The following is a 20273-nucleotide window of genomic DNA, read 5'->3' on the forward strand; positions in this document are numbered from 1 at the left end:
CTACATACTACATGCATTCTACTAACGTATGCATCAAGAAATAGATTTCTTGAGTTATAAACTAGTGGGACTATATATTTGGGTGAACTAAATTTATATCTCATTCTGGATATGGAACAATCTTGAATAAACTCCATCACTTGTTGATATCAGTGTTGAGTGTGAACCAGTCTCCACAATCTCACATTTATCCATCACAACAATCACATCTGAGTTCACAACTATGGATAACCTATGTGCAACTATGATCTGTGTGGGATTTGAAATGAACCTACCACAATTACCCTTTCTTCGATCTATCGATTCCAGGGCATTTACTACAGTTCTTTCAGACTCTGTGTCGATTGCACTTGTCGCTTCATCGAGAAGCAAGATTCTAGGCCTCTTTAGTAAGGTTCTAGCAATGGCTACCCTTTGCTTTTGACCACCTGAAAGTTGACACCCTTTGTCCCCAACTAGTGTGCTGTATCCATCAGGCAAGTTGCTTATGAACTCATGTATGTTTGCTTCTGTTGATACCTCCACAATTTCAGCCTCGGAAGCTTGTTTGGCCCCGTAGCAGATGTTGTCTCTTAGTGTGGAGCTGAAAAGAAGTGGCTTTTGTTGCACCAATCCAATTTGTTTCCTTAATGTTTTTAGATTGTATTCTTTTATATTCGTTTCATCAACGAGGACCCTTCCTTGGTTTGGATCATAGAACCTTAACAAAAATGGCTAGCACAGATGACTTGCCAGCTCCACTTGGTCCAACAAGTGCTACTTTAGTCCCTGGTTCAATTTGTAAACTGAAATTGTTAAGAACAGTTACCTCTGGCCTTGACGGATAGTTAAATTTGACGTTTTGGAATTCAATTTTCCCTTTGATCTTCTTCAGCTTTGTATCTTGTGGTGCATCTGGTTCAATTTCGATTTTTCGGTCGAGGGTTTTGAATGCAGGAGTTAGGACATTGATTGTGGAAATGACGGTGGGGATCAACATCCATAGTTCTGTGATTGAAGGTACAGTGAGGGAGAAAATCTGGTAAGATCTTATACCGTCTTCGAACCGTGATTGGTGTTTACTAACCAAAATCGTTGTATACCATAAAGCAACAGCATGAGCAATGTTCTATATAGACAAAGGGAAAAGCCTTAAATGATATCATATTTAATACTTTCTTTCTTGCTTCTTTTCATTGGTTCTTCTAAGGACATCCTGGCTTTCTCCAGTATGTGTTCTTCATGGCAAAATAAGGCAATAGTTCGTATATTGGAAGCAAACTCAGAAGCAAGGGCAACAACTTCACGGTGGGTAGCAGTAGAGTCACCTGCAAACCCTTTGGCAGATTTGGCCTGAATGAGTCCACCAATGAAGTGGCAAGGCATCACTGCCTAAGCTACCAGTGCCATTCTCCAATTAACAATCATGCTAACAACCGTTGCAATCAATATCGAGCAAATGCATTAGACAATAACCGACATACGATCGAAAATTATGGTTTTGACCATGGAAATTCATTGATGACCCTTGAAGTAAGTAAACCAACATTGTTCTTAGGTTTCTTGAACCATGCTAATTTGTTTCGTAGTATGCCTGCCTGATTTTAATGCAACAGATGTTAGTATGTGGGATGATAGTGAAGTTTTTTTCAATATTGTTGATGACATAATTAGTACCTAAATATAAAGCTTTTCTGATATTTCCCATGGTCTTTTCACCAACCACTCCATAGAAGTAATGCTGCAGGGCATGCATGAATAAAGCAAGCAATCCTATTAGAGAAAAGGCAATCGAATACCTTCCGACTAGCTACTTTGCATCTTTGTTGTAGTATGCTAATTCGGCTATTATGATGAAGAATCCGAAAACAAGCTTCGAAACACCAGCAAAAGCTGCTGCTATGGAACCGGTTGCGATCTTTGCAAGCTCTCTTTTACCTAAGCCAAAACAGATCCTGAAGAATGTATTTGTGTTTATTCTCATTTTCTTTTCCTTAGAAGAATATTCACTATGATTTTCCTTGTGATATCGTGTTTCCTCTTCCTTGATGTCTAGTGGTGAAAACTGCTTATTGGTAGTAAGAAATTATTTAGTGAATTCAGTAGCCCTGTGTCATGTTCCATACATTCCAAGCAACTTGATAATTATACAAAGACCTATTAGATTTTACTTATAACGATTTAGACTTTGAACCTACCTTGACTCACGAATTTGCCCAATGTTCTGAATGCTGAACAAATTCTTATAGAACTTGCTAGATTCTAACAAGCTGCGGTGTGTTCTAGTTTCTGTTACTTGTCCATTCTCCACAACTGCAATGATATCAGCATTGATAATGGTTGACATCCTATGCGCAATTAGGATAACAGTCCTCCCTTGCATAACCTTCTCCAAGGCATCTTAAACTAGTTTCTTCGACTCAGAATCTAGTGGACTTGTTGCCTCATCGAGTAAAAGAATAGGAAGGTTCTTTAGAATAGCTTTTGCTATTGCAATTCGCTGGTTCTGTCCCCCGGATAACTGGACTCCTCTTTGGCCTTCCGGTATGGATTTTACATCACAACATAGGGCCTGAAACATTGTAAAGTAGTGAAAATAGAGGCTAGATGGATAACCTCGGTTGAATATTGATTCGAAAGTTGAGTGACAAACATATGTGCATTCGCCATTATTGCCGCATCCCAGACTTGTTGATCGCTTGCATCCATGTTTCCTACTTTGATATTATCCTTGATGGTACCTGCAAAGAGTGATGGTTCTTGGGATACTACTACAATATTCTTCCGAATGAACTTCAAATCGAGATCCTTGATGTTATAATTGTCGATGAGGATCTCCCCTACAAAGTGTAAGCACATTTCATTAGATCAAAACTATGTTTGCATGAAAACTTCAGGCATTTGCATAAAGAACATTGCACTACCTTTTTAGGGATCATAGAACCTTTCAACTAAGGAGATAATAGTACTATTTCCACAACCACTACTGCCTACTATGCAACCATCTTTTCTACTGAAATCGACAGTGAAAATCCTTCAAGGATCAGTTTTTCTGGCCTAGAAGGGTAAGCAAAGTATACATCTTGTATTTCGATATTGCCATCGATCTTCTTAACTTTCTTCTTCCCCTTTGAACCATAACTTATAGCCAATTTTCTTTAGATTACCTTAAAAACCTCATACCCTGCAGCCTTTGCTTGATTGAATATTTGTATGTCTGGTGCAACAAAAGTAAGTGATCTGCAAGTTTAATGAAGTTGGTATTACATATATACATATATTGAGAAATAACTTTGTTCAGGGTCTTTTCTTACAGGAAACTGAAGAGAATGCTCATCACCGCGGCAATTACATTACCTCCTTTGGCTTTCCTAGAAGTGACAATAATGGAACCAACCCATATGATCAAAGCCCAAGCACAAAAGGTCACAGATTGTAACATACCAGTTCCAACTCCTTTTATCAATGCTTCACCTTTGCTTAATGAAAATTGCTTCTCCAAGATCTCAGAGAATGATTTGATCGTGGAATTCTCTCCGAGAAATGCAAATACTATTTTTATTTGAGAAATAGTCTATGGCACATAAACATTGCATGTTAGTAACAGAGCAAGTAATCATCTTAGCGGTTAAGCTCAAATGCGTGGAACGAGAATGTTTTACCTATTCCACCATCGATGTAGCTTCCGATATGTAAATTGTCTTAGTAGCTGAAATCTCATTCATTTTTTTAGTGTAGGTAGCCCTAGTCACAAGAATCGTAGGGGCCACCACTAAGATAAGAAAAGACACTTCCCAACAGCATATGACAGCAATAAAAATTCCAGAAAAGAATGTTGCAAAGCTTGAAAGGAAATGGCCCATCTGAGAGTCAAAAGTGCTCGTAGCTTGAAAATAAAAATTCCAACATACATACATACATACATACATACATACATACATACATACATACATACATACATACATACATACATACATACATACATACATATATACATACATACATAATTTATCTAATCTACCTTATCTCCTATTGCATCTTGTATGATACTCATATGATAACTTATTGCACTAATAATTTTCCCACTTGTTATTTTCGTATCAAACGCTCCGATCTCCTGGCTAAGCATTGCTTTGAAAAATGCTAACTGTAATCGGGCCATTTTTCTTTCACTTGCATACATCCATCATCCAATCTCTACAAAAAAAAACTCAAAAATCAAGGATAAAGCAGTAGAAAGGAGTTATAGGGAGTCCAAGTACCATACAAAGGGAATAACATGTATATATATATGTATGCATGTGACTAAGATGAGGGAAGATACCTAGTACACCAGAAGAGAATGTAGCAAAAGCTATGTACCATACAAAGGGAACAACCTACAAAAAAAATCATATAAATAAAGTGTGTTCTTTTTTTCAAAACTTTAAGCTGGTTTCATGAAGTTTGTGGATGTATATACATACTTTCTTGAGTGCTTTAACCATGGCATCAATGTCAACAGTGTTATCCACAAAGGCATTAAGGGCTTTTCCAAGCAACAGATACCCAACTGGTTGAGCCATGCCATGGATTATGGAGCCAAAGGTCCCTAACGCCATTATAGTCCAATCAAGTGTATCTGCATAGTTGAAAAGCATATAAAATGGTAAAGCTTCATTAACAGCCTCTACATTTACTTCCTTTGTCTCCTCTTGTACATGCATGAGTTCATGGGCTTAGGGAGCCATTGGCACGTACGTATGACAGGTGTTGAATCTTATAAGATATTATTTGAACTCTATCTCAATGATTAGATTTATAATACTAACAGTTGTTAATGATATAATGTATTATTATATTATATTGAAGAAAGAATATATGGTGGATATGCTATTAAATATATAAGTGTGAGTTGTGTTTATTATTGGAATAATCCCATATTTATGTTGTTTTGCATGACATGGCTGTATGAAGCATAAAAATACATTTAAGATTCCTAATGCAATTCCAGGTAGACCCATAAGTGATTGGAAAATATTGAAGTAAACAAAAGGGAATATTAATATACGAATATTGGGATTAGTTGACTTGGTAAGACGCTAATAATCGAAGGCGGTAGGCAGTAGCCTTCATTTTCATCCATGCTACACTTTGTTAAAAAGAAAACGGATCCAAATAACAGAAATAAAAAATAATGATTGAGCCGAGTATGAAAAATTGTTACGAGATGGTCAACCATGCATTCGCAAGCACATATGGTGAACTGCACAAATGGTGAACAGTCCAAGTGCGAAGTCACATGGTGGACTGTCCATATGTGAACTGTCATGCGGAGAGTTCTTATACGACAGGCTTAGAGGATTGTCTAAGCACATCAGTGAACTGTCTAAATGCTAGCATATTTGCGGACAGTCAAAGTTCAAGCTGTTCAACGATAAGGCGAACTATAGGATGAAGTGCTAGCTGGCTTCTTAGAGTAGAAAACCAATGTTTTTAGTTTAGCCTTTTCTTCAATTCTTTTGTTAAGATACTTAGTTAGGTACAAACTAAGTTGGTAATGACTTCATGTGTTTAGGTGCTGATTTCAATAATCACTTTGTGTACAAATTAAGTTTTCCTATTTTCAAGATGTTAGTTGGATTAGTTAAGTTCTTGGAAAGTCAAAATGATATATATTGTAATCTTTTGAAATGAAAAAGGAGAGTGTTATAGATAAATTCATCTTGTTGATTCTTTGTCTCATTTTTTGCTTTTTTTTTCTTAGTCTCAAAACACCAACACAAATTACTCTATATCAAAAAATCCAACAAAGCCAAAAGCAATAAGTAAGAGAGAAATGGATCAATTTATTGTACATTGAGCTTTCGATCGTAATTTTTGTGCACATAACTTCATCAAGATTCTCAATTTCTCTCGATGGAGGCTTGGTTAGGTACTTTAAAGTAGCAAGGGGAGTGAGGCAGTGACATCCACTCTCTCTCTATCTCTTTGTATTGTCTATTAATGTTTTAGCAAGACTACTTGATATAGCAGCATATCAGGGATTATTCAAGTTTTTGTAGCGATTTGATTTTCAATGGTACTAGAAATGCGATTTCAGAATCCCATTTCCATAAACCGAGTTCGTAAATATTAACTATAAATATTTATGAGAAGAATATAAAAATATATTAAAGTTTGATCCGGTAATTTTTTTGAACTAATAATTAATTAAGGCTTAGGGACTAAATTGTAAAGTCCAATCATTATAGAATTTTAATTGATGAAAGGCTTAAGGACTTGAATGACAACTAACCAAAGGGCCAAAATGGTTAATGAACCATTATAATGCTAAAGTTAATGGATGATGGTGCCAATTTCCATTAGTTATAGTTAACATGTAGATTAGATTAATTAAACTATGATTATGTTAATTAAACTAACTTAATTAAGTTATAATCTAACTATAAATATATAAGGTTAGTGAAAAGATGTCATCTTCTTCTTCCACCATTTCTTTTTCCATCCAAATGATGAATTTTTCAAGACTTTTGGCCATAATTTGGTATGCACTTTCAAGTCTTCTTTGTTTTTTTGTTTTTTTTTTGTAATTTGTATGAAATTGAGGTTATAAGAGTTTGATTTAGCTAACCCATGTACCAAATTGTAAAATTGTTAAAGTTTTAGAAAATTTCCATTGTTGATTTCTTGAAGAATTAGACTTGAAATTTGATAGATTTTAAGCTTAGAATATAAAAAGGATTAGATTGTAAAGTTAATTTAGCTTATTGCTACTTTGTTACGTTAGAGATCAAATTGAATAAATGTAAATGTGGTATAAAATTATGATAGAAATAGATAAAATAAGGTCCCTAATGAGGGCATATGAAATCAGATTTTAATCCAAAGCGAAGAATTGAAAGTTAAGCTTATCTCAGGTTCAGGGACTAAATTGAATAAAATGTAAAATTTTGGGGAAATTGAAAAGTAAATTTTGATAGGATCACGCATAGCATAAAATTGTATAGAAGTAATTGGTATTTATTTGTATATAAAATAATTTTTTAGATCAAGAATCAGACCGAAATATAGTTAATCGAAGAAAAGCTAAAATTACGGATTAACCCTAAATTGTTCACTCTTCTCATATTTTAAATAGGTAAGTTTATATGAAACTTACTGACTTATATTCTATTATGTGTGAATTGTGTTTGATTTCATTTATATGTTTAGATATGTTAGGGACCAACCCGATTAAGCAACAAGTAACAAAAATAGCGGAATAAATTGAGAAATTGAACACACAAATTTAACGTGGAAAAACCCCTCCAAAGAGGCTAAAAAACCACGGGTAAAGATAATTTTACTATAATGGCAAAAGAACGAAGAGTACAAAAGATGGATAAAACTAAACCCTAAAAACAAAGAACCCTCAAAACGTAAACACAAAATTCTCTAAATGTGTTATGAGTTCTAATATCTAATGGGTGTATTTACTAAGATTGTAAAAGAGCCTATTTATAGGCTAAATTCATATGTCAAATAATAATAAAATAATCTAAACTAATCAGTGTTTGACTGAAACAAATAGATAGAGTTTAACTAAAAAATTCTTTCTCAAATTTGACTGAGAATAGGAGTCATACTTAACAAATCTCCACCTTAACTCATATTTCCACAACACCATCTTTGCCAAAGCCCGCCACGAGCCTATCTTGAACTATGCAGGGAATTAACTGAGTCGAATCTGTGATTAGAAACTGGAAGACTTCTAGCCTTCGACTTGTACACTGCCAAATCAAAACTAACCCGGGTCTGATTTTCACGAACACAAGGTTCTAACTTTTCAAAACTCGCATCCAAAAGAGAACCTCTCTTCAACGAAATGGTCATACATTTTCCCTCCTATGACCAAGTTGCCTCCGCCCAAACGAGTTGACTTCGATCAGAATCAGACGAGGACGTCCGATTTCACCGGTCACTGTAGAACCTTCCAAAATATAAAGACTGCCAGTTCTTTTACCTTTTAACAAAACGAGAGCTCCATGAGATACTTTAACATCGCTCGACTCGATATTGATTTTGCATCCTTTCAAGTCTAAAATACTCAAGGAGATGAGATTCTTTCGTAAATCAGGTACATACTTGACATCTGAAAGTGTCCTAATTATCCAATCGTGTGTCCTGATTTTAACAGTTCCAATACCAACTACCTTACTAGATGAATCATTTCCCATGCGCACAACTCCACCTTCAACAGAACAGTATGTAGAGAACCATTTTCTATTGGGACACATGTGGAAAGAACACTTGGACGTGAGCTTGGAGTTATCGCTCGTTGACACTAACAAGAAATCATCACCTCTTTCATCTGCCAAATTAGCACTAGCTACATCTTCCTCGTTACTCTCAGCAGCTCTTTTATTTCACAGTTTATAACAATTTGCTTTGACGTGACCTAACTTTTTACAATAGTGACACCTTTTGTCTCGTTTCTTTGATGCTACTAAAACGGAAGCTTGCCTATCTGCCTTGCTATCCAAATGAACCTCATTGTTGAGTTTGTCTCTACTCAACAAATGACCCTTCACATCTTCGAACGAGATTTTGTCTCTGCCATAAATCATGGTCTCACTGAAAGACTTGTATGAAGGGGGTAAAGAGCACAATAATAGCATAGCTTGATCTTCATCATCAATATGAACCTCAGCATTCTTTAAATCATTTAAAAGAGTAATAAATTGACTGATGTGATTTCTAAGAAGCTCACCTTCATTCATGCGAAACGTAAATAGAAATTGTTTCAACACTAAACGGTTAGCCAAAGACTTAGTCACATAAAGAGTTTCTAACCTTTTCCACAAGGCGAATGAGGTCTTCTCCATCAATGCCTCTTGCAATACCGTATTCGCAAGGCACAACTGGATTGCAGACAGGGCCTTTTCATCAAGCTCTTCCCATTCTGTTTTATTTAGATTCTCAGGTTTTTTCCCGGTAACAACCTTTTTCAAACCGGATTGAACTAGAATTGCCATCATCCGAACTTGCCACAGATTGAAATTTATCTCACCATCGAACTTCTCAATTTCAAACCTTGTTGTTGCCATATCTGAATGGGCTGATATTTAAACTAGCTCTGATACCATTTGTTAGGGATCGACCCGATTAAGCAACAAGTAACAAAAATAGCAGAATAAATTGAGAAATTGAACATACAAATTTAACGTGGAAAAACCTCTCCAAAGAGGATAAAAAACCACGGGTAAAGATAATTTTACTATAATGGCAAAAGAACGAAGAGTACAAAAGATGGAGATAAAACTAAACCCCAAAAACCAAAAACAAAGAACCCTCAAAACGTAAACACAAAATTCTCTAAATGCGTTATGAGTTCTAATATCTAATGGGTGTATTTACTAAGGTTGTAAAAGAGCCTATTTATAGGTTAAATTCATATGTCAAATAATAATAAAATAATCTAAACTAATCGGTGTTTGACTGAAACAAATAGATAGAGTTTAACTAAAAGATTATTTCTCAAATTTGATGAAAATATGAGTCATACTTAACAAGATATAATTAGAATCTAGTGAATTTGGCATGTGTGACTTGAAAAGGACTAAATTGAAAAGTCACAATAATATTTACTATTATGAAATAGTACAATGTACAAAATGTAAAAGTTGATTGAGTACATAAATTATAAATGAAATATGTAATATGGTACGGGGATTTATAATGACTTATCTATAGAAATGATGTCTCTGTGAACTTTGCAAAAGGTTAGGATAGGATGCCATTAGGGTTATATACGCGATTGATTAGAGATTTTACATGTTTTAACGAGGTAGAGCGTTTGTTGCAGATTCTCGCGTTATACATATTGTAGGTTTACCTCGAACGGGTAACCTCGATATAATGTCAGCTTGTGTGAACAACTCTATTATAATGTCAGCTTGTATGAACAATTCTGATTTATTGTCAGCTTGTGTGAGTAACTTATTCCCGTATATTAGAATCCTTTTTACTATAGTTCCATCGGGCGATATTCAATTGAATAGAAATGGAAACCTTAATGTGAATTGAAAATGAGATGGTATATGTTGATATTCGATATGTGATATGTATATGATTTCATTGAGTATATAATATCTTTAATGTGCATAATATTTCTCTTTTTATATAAGTATGACTAACCCATTTGGTTGATAATGTGGATATGTACCAATATGTGTCAAGAATAACCACTTCGGATTGCCTAAATGTTTGATATGTTATTATGCTTTAATGGATCAAGGTAAGCATTCTTAATGTTTACTCTGGTTGTTTTTCCTTCCCTGCAGATTGTCACATTGCGGAACTTGTCGAGCTGGATCAACGGAGGAACACACACTATCCAAATATGGTAGTTATATGTTCAATTTGATTATAAACTATGTGACATGGACATAAGGACTCTTAGTGTGCAAATGGTCATTTTTGGATATGATAGTCTTATGTAAGTTATGGTGATGTTTGATTATGAATATACCATTCGGTATAAAACTTGTAGTGCATATTTTGATTAAGCTTGATGATATGTGATTGATGAGGTTACTCTTGAACGGTTTGATATGTTTAGGCTATCATTTAGCCTATATGAATTGGTTGAATTGAGTTGATGATTTGGAAAGGGTAAGTTAAATGTTAAACATGATTATTGGCTTAGAGTGTGCTTAGATTGAATTATGTTAATCACATTGTTTTGTCAAGTTTCCAATTAGTGTAATGATTATGTTTTGAGATTGGAAATAGAAAGCATTTGGCATGGATAGGAGGAATGGAGTTGAATATGTTTAAATGTTGAATGGTTGGGTAGTATGATATAGAATGGTTGGTTTAAATGATTGAATGCTTGAATTGGTTGTTCATTGGCTTGGCTTGAATGAAACACTTAGGAATGGCTTGAAGTTAATTGAATTAGGTACCAAATGTGTATTTTGTCAAAGACAAGGGCAATGTCACGATCACGAGTTCTTGACGTCACAACGTCGTCTGATAGGGAGTGGCGTTGCGACGTGGATGTACAAATGCATGTAACAACTAGGTTTTAGTTAAATTGGAATAGTGGTTTCGGAACCATAAATTTGAGGTCAGAAAATTATTTTAATATTATTTTTGGTATTTATAACATGTGATTATATATATGTGAAAGTTTCGTAAAAAAATTTTTACTGTTTGAATGCTTAATTCGGTAAAAAGGACTAAATCAAGTAAAGCGTAAAAGTTGTGTTCTATAAGCTAAAGGTGTCTAATAGCTATAGAACATTAAAGTAAAGGTCTTTAAGTGGTAAATTGACCATAAATGAGATAGTGGAAGATGTTGGCTTGACAATTGTGTAATTATTAAAGTTTATAAAGGTTAATTAAGTAAAATAGTAATTAATGTTAAAAATAAACAAAACAAAATTATCATCATCTTCCATTACCATCTTCCACCGATTTTTAAAAGGGAAAGAAGCCATTTTTGTGCTAAACATTTGGCCAAGCTTGTAAGTTCAATTAGGTATGCGTTTTTGTCCTATTTTTTTATGATTTCTATATTTTTGAGATCGTTGCTTCGTGTTCTAGCTAGCCCATGCCCTAATTTTTGAATTGGTTGATGAATTTGTGAGTTTCTATTGATGATAGCTTGATTTTTTTGAATGTTGATGATTGAAAATGAATAATTGTTGATAGATTAATATGTTTTGTAAAGTGATTTTTGACAAAAATGTCAAATAGGGATTAAATTGTGAAATATGCAAATTGAGTGGTTGAAATGTGAAATAAATGAAAGTTTTGGGCTGCTAGGGGCACTATGGTAATTCAGCCAAGCATGGGTCTTGTTGAATTTTATGAATTTTGTGTATTTGTGAAATAGGGACTAAATTGTAAAAAATGTAAAGTTTTAGGGCCAAAGTGAAAATTGGCTTAAATATGTGTTTTTGGACTTAATTGAATGATTATATGATTAAATGAGTTAATTTTGAATACATATAGATCAAGAAAAGAAGAACCTGGAATTAAATCGGGGGAAAGGTAAAATTATCGAGTAATCTATCTGATTCGTCAATTCTGAGTACGAGGTAAGTTCGTGTGTAAATAATGCAACATCACATTGTTATGTATTTAATGTTTTCATATAGCATGAATTGTATAATTGCTTTGTGAATTCGGTTGATGATGTTCCAATATCGATTTGAGATTTCGTGAAGACCATAGCTGGGCTATTGGCATTGATTTGAGATTTCGTGTAAGACCATAACTGGGCTATTGACATCGATTTGAGATTTAGTGTAAGACCATAGCTGGGCTATTGGCATCGATACGAGATTTCCATGTAAGACCATGTTTGGGACATGACATTGGTACGATACATTATGTACGAGTTTTCCCAAGTATCCTTACTATTCCAAGTGGTTCAACGGGTAATCCAAAGATTATGTCAAAGAAAAGACAAGATATGATCATGTTGAAAGGATATAGGTATGTACGAAAAATTCATGAGTAATGAACTCGATGTATATTGGACATTTTGGCAAGAATGTAAATGAGTAAGTCATTCTTATGAGAATGATCTTGTGATGACCTTGTGATTATAGGTCTATACTTATGAGGTATAAATATGTGGTAAATTTGATTGATGATTGTGTGAGGCTTTTAGGCCAAATTAAATTGAGACATTATATGTTTAAGTCTTTGTTGTTAATGTATAGGTGAAATTGGCCAATGAATGACATGTAAATATATGATAATGATTAGCTATTGGAATAGCTAGTTATGGATATGCTTTGGTGTTATGTGTGTCAAAATAAATGTTAATACACAGAAATCATGAAAGAGTAAAATTTGCAATAAAATAGTTTTGGACAGCAGCAGTTGTATAACTTTGAAAAATCACCAAAAATTGTGGGAATCGCATTAGAGGTTGAATAAGAAATGAAATTAAAGCTTATTGAGACTAATTTCACATAGATTTCACATAGAAGAAACGATGTAAGCAAAAAATCTTATATTATGAGATATTTTAATTTTTGTGAGATAATGTCAGAATGATTTCGGAATCCCCTGTTTTGACTTTGGAAAATAATTAAAAATTGTATAAAAAGAATTATGGGTTAGAATTTATATGATTAAAATTATTAATGAGTCTATTTTCAAGAGAAACAAACGGGAACATCATCTGAATCCCATAATAAGAGATAATTAATTTTTAGATAAGAAAGGTTGGAACTATCAGACAGCAGAACAGAGACGACTTTGAAGAATTAACTGTACTTATTGGCTAAACCAAAAGTTCTGAAAATTTTATGGTAAGAAGATATGTGAGTCTAGTTTGGGGAAAATCAAGCAGATCTTAATTTGGAGTTCTGTAGCACAAGATATAAATAATTTAGTGACTATGACTCGAGTAGACAGCTTGATGTGAAATGAGTAAATAATGGAACTATGTGTAATTATGATTGTATTATCTTGAGAATATATTGTGAGGATTGGTAAAAACATGTTAACAGATTGCTTATTATTTACATACCAACTTACTAAGCTATATAGCTTACCCCCTTTCTTTCTTTTTTCCTATAGTGTCACAGATACTAGCTCGGGTTGGAGATCGTCAGAGATTCTATCACACCATCAAGCTATTGATTGGTATCAACGTATTCTAGCATTTTAAGTTTATGGCATGTATAGGGGCTCAGTCATTTTGTGTATGACTTATTATGTTTTGGCCAAATGTTTTGGCTTGTAATGTTTAAATGTTTGATTTATGTGTAGCCACGTAACTTGACTTATATTGGCTAATTGGTTGTAAGCCTATATATATATATATATATATAAATATATATATATATATATATATATTAATTATATGTCAAAGTTTGGTGATGTGAGTTGTGTTTGCATGATACATGATGAGTTGTGGGACCCTCATTTGTTGATGACGTCATAAGTAGAAAGTTACATGGGCGTGTCCCGAGCCACATGGGCGTGTGACCCTCTAAAACATGAAAATTTTCTTAGTGTTCCAGAGTTTTCGGTTTAGTTTCGAACCACTTCCAACGTATGATTAAGGCCTCGTAGGCCCTTATAAGGGACGGTATGCATGTGTATAAATAGTTTTAAATTGAATGAAATTTTATGGCCTGATTTTGTATGGTTGCTTGTGTTAAGACCAGTAATGCCTCATATCCTGTCCCGGCGTCGGACACGGGTAAGGGGTGTTACAGTGCATGTCATTGCGATGTGACTCTCTAAGTAGGTAATGTTGTGACGAGGAGGTAACAAAATCGCTACGTCGACCAGGAAATTTTTACAACTTCACAATTTGGTCCTGGTTCAAGTTCGGGTTAGCATAAGAGTTTCCGTAAGCTCGTGTAAGATCCAGACTTGATTGTATATCACATTATATGTATGCTTTGCTTGTATTTAAATGTATAACGACATAATTTGAGCAAATATTCGATCGTTTTTGCTCCAGGAACAAGTGTAGCATTCTGTAACTCAGACCTGACGATCGGGTCGGATAAGAAGTGTTATAGTTTTTTACCCAACCTGAACATGGCAGTCGTTTATGTTGAAAAAAAGAAGAAAAATTTGAATCTGTGTAAGTCTTTTTCATGGTTTTTTCCTCTTAAATTGTTTTATTTATAATATTATTATTTTAATAAATAAATTTCATGTTAGGAAATGAGAAAAATATCTATTCATTTATTTATAAATATTTTTATAATTTTGTATGTATTTTTATCGAAAAATGAACTTTTAAATAATTTTTATTTTAAAAGTTTTATTTTAATTTTAAAATTTTAGGAATCAATACTAAATTAAAAGAATGTGTAAAGTTTGTGGCTAAGTTTGTTGATTTTTTTAGATTTAGGACTAAATTGATAGAATCAGTAAACATTAAATGGTTAAATTTGTTATTGTGCCAATAAAAAGCCACCATTTGTGATTGAACAAAGGAGTGACCAAATATTAAATCTCAATAAAGTTAGTGACTAAAATAAAAAAATTAAATCTCAATGACAAAAATAAAAATACGCTAATAATTGAGTGACTATTTTATAATTTACCTTTATCTTTATTTTAGTTTTGAATTATTATTTCATCTTATTTCTATTTAAAATGAATAATTACATTTTAACTCTATAAAAATAGTTTTTATTAATAAATTTAGGTGGACACATTTCAGCTTCAATATAGATAGGTTTAATGAAGGAACATCATTAGTTAAACTAGTTAATAATGGGTAAATAATTTAGAGTTCAATTGGCTGGTCGGGTCTGGTCGGGTCGGATCGGTTTGGTTTGATTTTGTTTTGTTTTGTTTTGTTTTGTTTTGGGGCAATTTGGATTTACTCAACTAGGGTTTTAAAATTTTTAAATTATTTTAGGTCAGTTCAATTTTGAATTAGGGTTCATTTGAATTCGGTTCTTTTGGATTTTTCTGATGAAGTCATTATAAATTCAATTTTAAAACTTTCAAATCATTTTAGGTCAATTCAATTTCAGGTTGGGGTTCATTTGAGTTTGAGTCTTTCAAAATTTTTGGTGAAGTCACTATAAACTTAGATAATTTCGGGTTCAAATTATTGACTTTTTATGATCAAATTAAGTTGATAGTAAGGAATTTATCTGGGAACATTGATGAACTTTTGCGGTTCATGAAAACCTTGCATCATAATTTTCTTGTTAGAGGCGCTTTTAGCTTTAATGATTTTTTATTTTCAAAGGAAGAGATATATGACAAGGATTGTGATAGACAATAAGAACCCATTCAACCAAGCAAACAAAAAAGAGTCAAGACATGCAGGCCAAAGACACGACTCACAGATAGCAGTGGACAACGTGAACACAATTACAAAGTCTTGTTGACAGACCACAGCCTCCAATGTGACAACTTGTGATGGATCGAAGCTCGAGAAGAACCACTAAGTTTCCCGCTCTCAAGTAGAAATTGGGTCGGTATATAGTGTCTAAATGACCAACATTTTCAACTCAAATTATATGAATTTATCTGTAATCTTAAAACACAACGATAAACATCCACCAAAAATTTTCAGGTCATCCAAGCGAAGTTTTTCCTTTAACAAAGTTAAAGCACAATAAAAGATCATGAAATCAACATAAAAGGACTAAAAATAAAAATAAAAACCCCATTTTGAAAGTTCATCAATGGACGCTGCAGAACCCAGCAATATCATCACTTCACTACACAGATCTTAATAACAGAGGCAGCACCAATCCGGTGAAGTGCAAGAATGGCATCACCAGGCTTGCATAGCCTCTTCTTTGTAGCTGATTTCATTGCCGCTTCTAATATAACCTCAGTGGATTCGGCATCAGTTGCCTTGGCTGACCCTTCTGCTAGTACCGGAATCAAGCCCCTGTATATCAGACTATGCCTTGCCAGCCATTCATCGCTGCAGGACCAATTGAATGAATCCGTTGTCAATACCGGAACAACCACTGATAAGATAGGAACGGCTGGTCTGTACTTAGCAACCAGCTTGGCAATTGTTCCACCGCGTGTTAGAACAACGATGAGTGTAGCTTTAGCTTTGTTAGCTGTTCGTACGGCTGAGGATGCGAGACTTTCCAATGGGCTCTTCGGAAGCAGGGTTGATCGGATCATTTCTTTGAAGATCCCACCATAGTCGAGGGAGGATTCTGCCTCTATACAAATTTGAGATATGATTTTTACGGCAAGCTCCGGGTATGCTCCGGCAGCACTCTCTCCGCTGAGCATGATACAATCAGTACCGTCGAGGACAGCGTTGGCAACATCAGTTGCTTCAGCATGGGTTGGCCTTGGAGACTTGATTATAGACTCGAGCATTTGAGTGGCAGTAACAACCGGCTTGTCTGCTAGGTTACACTTGTATATCATCATCTTTTGTGCTAGGAAGATCTTCTCAATCAGAATCTCCATTCCAAGATCACCACGTGTAACCATAAATGCATCAGTCTCACACAAGATCTCATCGAAGTTAATGACACCCTCCTGGTTCTCAACCTAAAAAAATATCAATAACCATGCAACATATTAGTCTAAAAGGAGAACTAAGGAAGATTCGTCGTAGCCAATGAAAAACATGTCAAAGATGGGCAATCGGAGGCATCGAAAATTTGAAAATCAGTATACAACATTAGAACAGTAAAACGAACAACTAAAGATAAACTTAAGTTGCTCCTCACAGGCACAAATCAATCAACCTCGGTCTTCTTCTCTTAAGATGAAATTCATAGAGACATTCAATGATCACATAAAGAAACTAAATAAAATCTTATCAATGATCGTAGTTCAACAGTGAAACAGAAACAAGATACCTTTGACATCAATTGAATCTGCTTGGCATTGGGACCAAAAACCTTATTGACATTAACAAGATCAGACCCTTTGCGTACAAATGAAAAAGCAATCATATCGATATTGTTGGGAACTCCCCATCCTAAGATATCTTCCTTATCCTTCTCTGTGAGCATGGGAAGATCCACCACAACATCGGGAAGGTTGACATTTTTCCGTTCACCAATCATAGCAGTATTCTCACAGTTCCAGCAGAAGGATCACATTCTAAAACTGTTAGTGTGATTGTACCATCTGCACACAAAATGGTGTTCCCGGGTTTGAGATCAACAACCAACTTTTTGTAGCTCATTAAGATCATATTCTCATCCCCCTTGATATCATAATAAGTTGTTATTGTAATTTCTTGGCCCTCTTTAAGTTGAACAGGTTTCCCATCCCTTAAGAACCTGGTTCAAATTTCGGGACCCTGCCACAACAGAGCAAATCAAACACAAACTACCATCTCAAAAAAGGAAAATACAGAAGTTAGAAGAGCTGAGAACAAAGAGAAAAGAAAACCCAGACATTCTTATGACCTACGTTACTCGGACTCGAACTCAAACTCAAGTGTATGTATCTTACACTGTTATAGTTAGGTTTTTCTAAGTTTTTTCATGTATTTAGAGGATCCTTGGAGGTCAGATCGTATCCCAATCAATCAAGGTTGCACCTAGGCGAGCCTGCATCTTAGCTAGAAAACAAAACAGCTTCAAACCATTTCGGGCCAAGGCCATTCAATCCCACGCACACTGTGTGTGCCTAGACGCGCCCATTTTTGTAAGGTGATAGGCATAAAAAAAAATCCCGCCTTATTGAAGTTCGCCTTAATTTCTTTTAGATTTCACTTTTCTTCATTAACCATACCTCTATCAGTAAGAAAGGGATAATATCAAATTTTATACTTATGGAGTATTCAACAGATATAAGCCACAAAAAAATCATGCATATTTACTAATAAAAAATATATAGACAAGGGTTTCAAGCAACTAGAGTTTAAGGCTAAGGAAAAAATCAAATTACCCGAACCAATTTTTATATTTTATTAATTTATAATTAACTTTAATTTTTATGATTTAAAAATAAACATTCTAGGTTTAAAATAACTTAAAAATTCTATATAAAATTATTTAAAAACTATATTAGATTTATTGATTTTTTAATTTACTTGAAAAATAATTTTTAAAAGATTTTAAAAACTAACAAATAATATCCAAAAAAAAAGTCCAAGGAACCCAAAATCTAAAATTAGTAAGAAAAAACAAAAAACCAAATAAAAGGAATTGGATTATGATGGATGGTTCAAAAAATCTATTAAACTGACCTGAACTCACCCTAAATAGAGTGTGCCTTGAACCCTCTCATAATAGTCCCTTTATCTAGTGACACATTATCTTTCATTTGGACTTTAACAAACAAATATCCATATAAGCATGCTTGGTTACTAAAAGTAGAGAATCTCTAATCCCCGTTCAAATACACAAATAATGATAAAAAAGAAAGTAATACAACTATGAGATAGTGATGGGGTAAAGGGGAACCTTGGTGTCAAGCATGACGGCGCAGAGGATACCGGTACTTTGCATGGTAGCCCTGAGATTGTTCAAGGTCTCCTGGTGATATTTATGGCTGCCATGGGAGAAATTGAAGCGACCAACTTTCATGCCCGCCCTCAGCAGCTTCTCGATCATGGGTACCAATTGCGATGCCGGACCCAGATTGCAAACGGTTTTGGTTTTGGCGATACTGCCATCATTTGGCAGCTCCTTCAAGATCCCATCAATGTCGATATTCGCCATTTCCTTTTTGATTTGCTCGAAATAAAAATCGGCTCTGCTGCACCCATTATCAATTAAAAAAATTAAAAGTCATCAATGAAAAAGATTGGGGAAGAAAACCCAGACAAAAGGAACATTGAGATAAACAGAATGGGGTTAAGGTAGGATTGGTGAGAGAGATCAAATGAGGTAAAAACAGAGATGGGTTTTTAAGATATGTATGTATAAAACCATATGAACAAATTACAAGGAAACAAGAATAAAAATAAAATTGCTTTATGTTGAGTTCAATTGAGAAATGAGATATTATACGTTATAAGCCAAAAAAGAGTCATTTTGAAGAACAGAACAGTGAGGAGAGTGTGAGGTGGTGTGGTGGCTTTTTATAGTATGAGAGAGGACTGCAGGAGGAGTTTAGAAAATGGAAAGTAAAAGGTTTTATATCTAATTTAACCCTTCAATTATACCTTAGTCCTTTTCAGATTATCAATTTTGTCCTAATTTTAAAAACAATATTATCTAATAAGAATGTGGCATAGTGGGTAATAGATTCTTACTTCATTAAATGAAATAAAATTAATAGTTTAAAAACAAGAGCTATAAGGATGGATGTAAGGGACACGTGGTGGTAAGTGGCCCATTGGAGATTTTGTAAATCTTTGGATGTAGTAATTTAGAACCTAAATTACGATCGAAGTGGTGAACATTTCAACTATCATATCAACATTCATAATTGTAAATTTGAATGCTTTAATTACTGTATTTTTTTAATTAAATTCATTTTAATATTTAAATATAAATTGATGATGTGTCATATAATCATTTATCAAACTTTTACATTTAGATAATAAAGTAAAAAAGAAAAAGGTGTTCGTACACGCGGTGGATGGGTTTCCCCTTTTGCTTCCTTTTTGTCCCTCTGTGTGGGCAATTTTAATTTGTATTATTCATTTCTCCCCCAAAGCTTTTAGCTTTTAGCTTTGTTCTTTGCTTTTACTTTTTCTGATATTTCCAACAACAATAATCTTAGTAATTTATCCCACTTTTGCTCTCAAATAATCTCTACTCATTTCAGCTTTTTTTAAGGCTAAACAAACTATTTATCCCTTCACTTCTATTTTTTCCCTTACATCTCATTTTACTTTCAATTTGTTGGCATTTAATAAAATGTAAAACATGTCACAT

The 20273-nt window shown here is 34.0% G+C and overlaps 2 pseudogenes; both read right to left on the reverse strand.

Annotated features, from left to right (window-relative positions):
- Window positions 1–93: 93 nt before the first annotated feature.
- LOC105781350 (ABC transporter B family member 19-like) lies at window positions 94–4685 on the reverse strand (annotated as a pseudogene).
- Window positions 4686–15951: 11266 nt separating this feature from the next.
- On the reverse strand, window positions 15952–19435 carry LOC105783766 (pyruvate kinase, cytosolic isozyme-like; annotated as a pseudogene).
- Between the last annotated feature and the right edge of the window lie 838 nt (window positions 19436–20273).

Source organism: Gossypium raimondii, chromosome 13, assembly GCF_025698545.1.
Source record: "Gossypium raimondii isolate GPD5lz chromosome 13, ASM2569854v1, whole genome shotgun sequence".
Lineage (NCBI taxonomy): Eukaryota > Viridiplantae > Streptophyta > Magnoliopsida > Malvales > Malvaceae > Gossypium > Gossypium raimondii.